The sequence below is a fragment of the Balaenoptera physalus genome (genome assembly GCF_965194825.1).
Source record: "Balaenoptera physalus genome assembly, chromosome: 9".
Lineage (NCBI taxonomy): Eukaryota > Metazoa > Chordata > Mammalia > Artiodactyla > Balaenopteridae > Balaenoptera > Balaenoptera physalus.
In genome coordinates, this window is record NC_138888.1 from 297,181 (window position 1) to 305,163 (window position 7,983).

Below are 7,983 nucleotides of genomic sequence, written 5' to 3' on the forward strand. Positions count from 1 at the left end.
GGCCCAGCAGCGTGGGCTGGGTTTGCGGGAAGGCGAGGCCCAGGCCTCCAAGATGGGGAGAGTGGGTGGGATTAATTAGCAAGGCTGGTGGGCCAGGCCTGTTTTCAGCAACTGCTGTTTTCTAAGTGCAAAAGCAGTAGACATTTACACTTGAACATAAAGCAGAGGCAAAAAGCAAGGCTCCTCCAGACAGAAGCATCTTGGCCAACATTTCTTGGTGCAGACTCCTGACGCAGGTCCCAGCCGGCCGGCACCCCTCCTCCTCAGGCCCACCAGGGCACCACTTGGGTCAGGCCTGGAGCCCCCCACCCGGGTCTCCTCTCCCCCAGGGCGGCCTCCCTGCTTCCGTCCGAGCCGCCTTCTCTTCCTCGTCGGGGCTCGTTCCGGGGGTGTCTCGTTCAGCCCCACTGCCCTCAGAGCCGTCCAGCCTGATGACCACCGAATTTGCCTCCCCAGCCCAGGATGCCCACCCTCAGCCCACCCAGCATCTGCACTGGGATGCCTGATGAGCTGCCCGCACTAAGATGGCCCAGGTCAAAGGAGTCCCGGCTCCCACGTTCCCAAATCGGCTTCCCCTACATCCTACAACCTTCCTCAAGCCTCAACCTGTGCTGCTCGAGCTGAGAGCTGGGGGGACCCCGGGTGCGTCTCGTCTCCTGCACAGACATCCAGCCCATCAGCAAAAACTGGCCACGTGAGCACAGCCGGAATGCAAGTTCCCCTCCACCTGCGACTGGGATCGTCGTCTGGACCGGGATCGTCTGGACCAGGCCAACCGTGAGCGCCCTGGATTACTGCGAAGGTCTCCTGCTGTCTCCCTGCTCCTGTGTTCCTCCCCCCACCCGCTCCATCCAGCTTTCACAGAGCAGCTGGAGGGCCTTCTCCAATGCAGGCTGTCACCTGGAAACTCCGTGGTCCCCCGAGACCCAACCCGCAGCCTCTCCAGCCTCCTCTGGTTCCCTGTTCTTACCCCTGGGCCTTGGCAGGGGCTGTTTCCCTGGACCCTGGGCTGGCCTCCCGCGTCATTCACTCCCCCCGACGTCACCAGTCAGAGAGGCCCCTGACACGCTAGCCACACCTCCCTCCCCACTTTGTCTCCTGTCAGGAGCATTGTTGCCTGACCGAAGTGCGCTTGTTGATGGGCTGTGTCTCCACACAAGAAAGCAGCCCAGGCGGGTGCCCAGCACCGGGGGCAGTGGTCATCACTCCCTGAGAGAGCAGGTGCGATGCCCTCTGCTGGGACCGGCTGCTGTGCCTCCTGAGAGTGGGCCCTCGCCACCTTCCCCGTGTCTCCTGGTCGCTGCCCTGTGGTTCTGAGACAAACTCGGAAGACAGCACAGGGATCAGATGGAGGAGAGCTGCCTCCAGTGGGGCTGAGCGGTGCTGGGGCCGCTCACAGGCAGGCATGGGGCCCACGCGAGCGACCCGGCACCTTCCACGCTCTCCCGAGGGGCGGAGCCGAGAATTCGTGAAGATGCGCTGGACCACCTCCCAGCTGCTGCTCTCGGCCCAGGCTGGGGCTGATGGAGCCCAGCCCCTCGGGGGGGTGGGACTGCTGGCGTCAGACAGGAGCTGACCCCACTCCATATCTGTAAGAAACCTGGTAGCAACTTGCGCATTTGTCTGCTGAGAAGGTGTGGGTGCTGCCTAGGTTTGAGGGGCCGTGGGGTCCCTGGGGTGCAGTGAGGGGACCCCAGCCCCATTCCCTGCCTGCAGAAAGCACATCACCCAGCAGCCTGTGAGCAAACACGGGGTCTGTTATGGGCTCAGTTATGTCCCCCTCAATACGTGTGCTGAGGTCTTGATTCCCAGTCCTTCAGAATGGGACCTTATGTGGAAACAGCGTCCCCACCGGAGCTGGGTGGACCCTCACCCGGGACCGTTGTCCTTATCGGAAGGGGAAATTTGGACACAGAGGAAGGTGACGTAGAGGGCCCCAGGGAGAAGCGGGCTCTCTGCGGGGGGAGATGGTCCCCGGGGGCCTTCGGGGGGCAGGCCCTGGACACCACTGTCTGAGGCCTTCAGAAGTGTGCGCGGCACGCTTTCGCTGTGTCGGCCGCAGACTGTGGTCCTGCTGCCGCCCAGAGAGATGCGCAGGCGGCACTGGCTCCGCTTGGCTTCCGGATGGACGAACGGCCGCGTGAACAAGGTGGTCCTCACGCGCACAAGGTTCTTCACGATTTAGTCGCCATGTTTCAGAGGCTCCTCAAGTCCTCAGGCTTGAGGGGCTTCGTGGACGTTGCCAGGTGCTGTTCCAGGTGTGCTGTTCCCTACGGCAGGAGACTGGGCAGCGCCGGCGGGGCTCCGCCCGCACAGGGCTCTGGGTTGAGCTTGGGGAGAAGGTGGGCACGCTGGGTGGAGGCCCCGGCCCGCGACAGCTCGCGGCTAGCGGGCCTCAGGCCTCTGCCGCGTCAGATCCCATCTGGGTGCGAATCAAGTGGGAACTGAGGAGCCAGACCTTCCCGTGGTGGTTATGGGGCAGCGTTTTCTCTTCCAGTTGGAATAGAAACTGAGACGTGCCAGGAAGAGGGAGGCAGAACTCGGGGTGGGTGGAGACTCCTTGAACTGAGGTCTCTGAACTTCAGAAGAAGCCAGTTTTAACGCTGGTTCTTCTTTCTTTCTCTCTTTTACACATTCATTTCTGAAGCATTTACAGTGGACCTCCTGGGCTCACTGGGAGGGGCCGGCGTGATACCACGGGGAGGCTGGTCATCTGCTTCCACCTCTCCAGCACTGGGCAGCTCTCAGGCCTGCAGCCCGCCCCGCACCCGAGCCGCCTGGCCCCCTCCCGGTCCTGCTCTCCCCTGGCCCGGGCTCCCCAGCTGCCATCTCTCCCTGGTTCCCAGGAAGCAATGGTGGTGATGGTGTGGATTGCATTACAGCTGCAATCCATCCAGCAACATCGAAAAGACCTCCTTAAAATATTCATGGTAACCATGACTCATCTGGCTGTCTGTGCGCTGAGGCAGCTGAGGAATCGGGGGAGGGGCAGCCTCGGAAGAGCCCGGCCCCCACTGGCTGAACATGGCACCAGACCCCAAACAAACACAGCCTTCCCGCCTCCCTACCACCCCGCCCGCTCTCTCATCTCTGGGGTGAAGGAGGCCGGGTCACTCTCCGGGGGGGATGCTTCCAGGCAATGAATATTTCATAAGGGGACAGAGCTGGTCAGTGAAAGATTACGGAGCTTCACATCCTCAGAGAGAGAAGAAAGGACTGTTTGATTCCACGAGTCAGCTGGTGTGTTTCCGACGGAGGGATGCCAGGGGAGGCTAGGGGTAAATTATTTAGCGAATTGAAAACTGGTCTTGGGGGATGTGATGCCGCAATGAGACTGTCCCTGGGAGGGGAAACGGGAAGCAAGACGGCACTTCCAAGGCCTGGGACGTGGGGAAGCCATGACCTCCCTTCAGGCCCTTGTGCAGCTCCTGGCTCCCAGGACTCCCCACAAATATGGCTGAAAAAGAGAAGAAAGAAGAAGGGAAGTATTTCAGCAATCTTCCTGCTGTCTTGTTAAACTGAATATGTGAAAGTACTTGTCAATTAGTCATCAGTCTCTGGCACAATATAATTGCTCAGTTACAATCATTTTGCTACTTTCAAATTTTTTTCCCTTGGGGAAAATATCAGAAAATAATAAAGTACTTTGTTAGTTTTTAGAGAAAAATTGGGAAATCTGGCAGTGAACGCTTAGGGCAAAACCAGTAAGGAAGAGAGTTAAGTCAGTGCCTGCTGGGGAAGCGGCTGCAAGGCCAAGACCTTGCCCGGTGGTGGCTAGAGACCCACTGATCCATCCGGATAGGCTCTGCATGCGGCTGGGCCTTTATCCGCTGAAGCACCGTGGTCCACCCAGAGGGCACTCCGAGACCTCGCCTACTTGCTTCCTCGCTAAATTCACCTCAGTCGACGTTTACCAGGTCTCTGTAAAGGAGGGGAAGGAAAGCAGCAGACAGACGGGGTGGGGGCGGGAGCGCCTTTCCCCTGGAGGAGGCTGGGAGGGGCCTATCCCAGGGGCTGGACCAACAGGTTTGAAGCCATGGGTGCCACGCCTCCATCTCGCTCCCCATTATGATGGCCCAGGTGTTATCACACGGAGACCAAATCTGTCGATGCAGGTCCTTAGCAGACGAGAGACACAGGCATGTGGGTTGGAAATCATGGCTCCTAAAGAACATAAACTCTACCATCTAAACAAAGGTAGCAGAGGCCATCGGAGCCCAGGGTGTGGGCCCAGACACCCACTGAGAGCCACAATGGGCTCACCTGAGTGCTGAGTCCACATGACAGCAGGGGTGTCTACACCTCCACGTCCCACCTGGGGGTTGGAGTCCACACAACACTGTAGCATCTACACCTCTTGGCGTCTCCTCCCCCACGTGATGGGTCCTCTTGGTCTCTCCTCCCCATCATGTGATGAGGCCTCTTGACCTCTCTCCTCCATGTGATGGGTCCTCTTGGCCTCTCTCCCCCATGTGATGGGTCCTCTTGGCCTCTCTCCTCCACGTGATGGATCCTCTTGACCTCTCTCCTCCAAGTGATGGGTCCTCTTGACCTCTCTCCTCCATGTGATGGGTCCTCTTGGCCTCTCTCCCCCATGTGATGGGTCCTCTTGGCCTCTCTCCTCCACGTGATGGGTCCTCTTGGCCTCTCTCCTCCATGTGATGGGTCCTCTTGACCTCTCTCCCCCACGTGATGGGTCCTCTTGGCCTCTATCCTCCACGTGATGGGTCCTCTTGACCTCTCTCCTCCATGTGATGGGTCCTCTTGACCTCTCTCCCCCATGTGATGGGTCCTCTTGGCCTCTCTCCCCCACGTGATGGGTCCTCTTGGCCTCTCTCCTCCACGTGATGGGTCCTCTTGGCCTCTCTCCCCCATGTGATGGGTCCTCTTGACCTCTCTCCTCCATGTGATGGGGCCTCTTGGCCTCTCTCCCCCATGTGATGGGTCCTCTTGACCTCTCTCCTCCATGTGATGGGGCCTCTTGGCCTCTCTCCCCCATGTGATGGGTCCTCTTGACCTCTCTCCTCCACGTGATGGGTCCTCTTGACCTCTCTCCTCCATGTGATGGGTCCTCTTGGCCTCTCTCCCCCATGTGATGGGTCCTCTTGGCCTCTCTCCTCCACGTGATGGGTCCTCTTGACCTCTCTCCTCCATGTGATGGGGCCTCTTGACCTCTCTCCTCCACGTGATGGGTCCTCTTGACCTCTCTCCTCCATGTGATGGGGCCTCTTGGCCTCTCTCCCCCATGTGATGGGTCCTCTTGACCTCTCTCCTCCACGTGATGGATCCTCTTGACCTCTCTCCTCCATGTGATGGGTCCTCTTGACCTCTCTCCTCCATGTGATGGGTCCTCTTGACCTCTCTCCTCCATGTGATGGGTCCTCTTGGCCTCTCTCCTCCACGTGATGGATCCTCTTGACCTCTCTCCTCCATGTGATGGGTCCTCTTGACCTCTCTCCTACATGTGATGGGTCCTCTTGACCTCTCTCCTCCATGTGATGGGTCCTCTTGACCTCTCTCCTCCATGTGATGGGTCCTCTTGGCCTCTCTCCTCCATGTGATGGGTCCTCTTGGCCTCTCTCCCCCATGTGATGGGTCCTCTTGACCTCTCTCCTCCATGTGATGGGCCCTCTTGGCCTCTCTCCTCCATGTGATGGGTCCTCTTGACCTCTCTCCTCCATGTGATGGGGCCTCTTGGCCTCTCTCCCCCATGTGATGGGTCCTCTTGACCTCTCTCCTCCACGTGATGGATCCTCTTGACCTCTCTCCTCCATGTGATGGGTCCTCTTGACCTCTCTCCTCCATGTGATGGGTCCTCTTGACCTCTCTCCTCCATGTGATGGGTCCTCTTGGCCTCTCTCCTCCACGTGATGGATCCTCTTGACCTCTCTCCTCCATGTGATGGGTCCTCTTGACCTCTCTCCTACATGTGATGGGTCCTCTTGACCTCTCTCCCCCATGTGATGGGTCCTCTTGACCTCTCTCCTCCATGTGATGGGTCCTCTTGACCTCTCTCCCCCACGTGATGGGTCCTCTTGGCCTCTCTCCCCCATTTGATGGGTCCTCTTGACCTCTCTCCTCCCCCATGTGATGGGTCCTCTTGACCTCTCTCCTCCACGTGATGGGTCCTCTTGACCTCTCTCCCCCACGTGAGGCGTCCTCTTGGCCTCTCTCCCCCACGTGATGGGTCCTCTTGGCCTCTCTCCCCCATGTGATGGGTCCTCTTGACCTCTCTCCTCCACGTGATGGGTCCTCTTGACCTCTCTCCTCCATGTGATGGGTCCTCTTGACCTCTCTCCCCCACGTGATGGGTCCTCTTGGCCTCTCTCCCCCACGTGATGGGTCCTCTTGGCCTCTCTCCCCCATGTGATGGGTCCTCTTGACCTCTCTCCTCCATGTGATGGGTCCTCTTGACCTCTCTCCCCCATGTGATGTGTCCTCTTGACCTCTCTCCTCCATGTGATGGGTCCTCTTGACCTCTCTCCCCCATGTGATGTGTCCTCTTGACCTCTCTCCTCCATGTGATGGGTTCTCTTGACCTCTCTCCCCCACGTGATGGGTCCTCTTGGCCTCTCTCCCCCATTTGATGGGTCCTCTTGACCTCTCTCCCCCATGTGATGGGTCCTCTTGGCCTCTCTCCCCCATGTGATGGGTCCTCTTGACCTCTCTCCCCCATGTGATGGGTCCTCTTGACCTCTCTCCTCCATGTGATGGGTCCTCGTGGCCCCTCTCCCCCATGTGATGGGTCCTCTTGGCCTCTCTCCCCCATGTGATGGGCCCTCTTGACCTCTCTTCCCCATGTGATGGGTCCTCTTGACCTCTCTCCCCCATGTGATGGGTCCTCTTGACCTCTCTCCTCCATGTGATGGGTCCTCTTGACCTCTCTCCTCCATGTGATGGGTCCTCCTGACCTCTCTCCTCCATGTGATGGGGCCTCTTGACCTCTCTCCTCCATGTGATGGGTCCTCTTGACCTCTCTCCTCCATGTGATGGGTCCTCTTGACCTCTCTGCCCCATGTGATGGGTCCTCTTGGCCTCTCTCCTCCATGTGATGGGTGCTCTTGACCTCTCTCCTCCACGTGATGGGTCCTCTTGACCTCTCTCCCCCATGTGATGGGTCCTCTTGACCTCTCTCCTCCACGTGATGGATCCTCTTGACCTCTCTCCTCCACGTGATGGGTCCTCTTGACCTCTCTCCTCCACGTGATGGGCCCTCTTGACCTCTCTCCTCCATGTGATGGGTCCTCTTGACCTCTCTCCTCCATGTGATGGGTCCTCTTGGCCTCTCTCCCCCACGTGATGGGTCCTCTTGGCCTCTCTCCTCCATGTGATGGGTCCTCTTGGCCTCTCTCCTCCATGTGATGGGTCCTCTTGGCCTCTCTCCCCCATGTGATGGGTCCTCTTGACCTCTCTCCCCCACGTGATGGGTCCTCTTGGCCTCTCTCCCCCACGTGATGGGTCCTCTTGGCCTCTCTACCCCACGTGATGGGTCCTCTTGGCCTCTCTCCCGCATGTGATGGGTCCTCTTGACCTCTCTCCCCCATGTGATGGGTCCTCTTGACCTCTCTCCTCCATGTGATGGGTCCTCTTGACCTCTCTCCTCCATGTGATGGGTCCTCTTGACCTCTCTCCCCCATGTGATGGGTCCTATTGACCTCTCTCCTCCATGTGATGGGTCCTCCTGGCCTCTCTCCCCCACGTGATGGGTCCTCTTGGCCTCTCTCCTCCATGTGATGGGTCCTCTTGACCTATCTCCTCCAAGTGATGGGTCCTCTTGACCTCTCTCCCCCACGTGATGGGTCCTCTTGGCCTCTCTCCCCCACGTGATGGGTCCTCTTGGCCTCTCTCCCCCATGTGATCGGTCCTCTTGACCTCTCTCCCCCACGTGATGGGTCCTCTTGACCTCTCTCCCCCATGTCATGAGTCCTCTTGACCTCTCTCCTCCATGTGATGGGTCCTCTTGACCTCTCTCCCCCATGCGAT

General features: G+C 59.0%; 1 long non-coding RNA gene across 1 annotated transcript in view; it reads left to right on the plus strand.

Annotated features, from left to right (window-relative positions):
* LOC309667427 overlaps positions 1-4,471 on the plus strand; it is a 48,146-nt gene extending 43,675 nt beyond the window's left edge. The window contains exon 8 of the long non-coding RNA XR_014267766.1: positions 457-4,471. This is a non-coding gene — a long non-coding RNA (uncharacterized lncRNA). The remainder of the gene's footprint in view (positions 1-456) is intronic.
* The last annotated feature ends 3,512 nt before the right edge of the window (positions 4,472-7,983 follow it).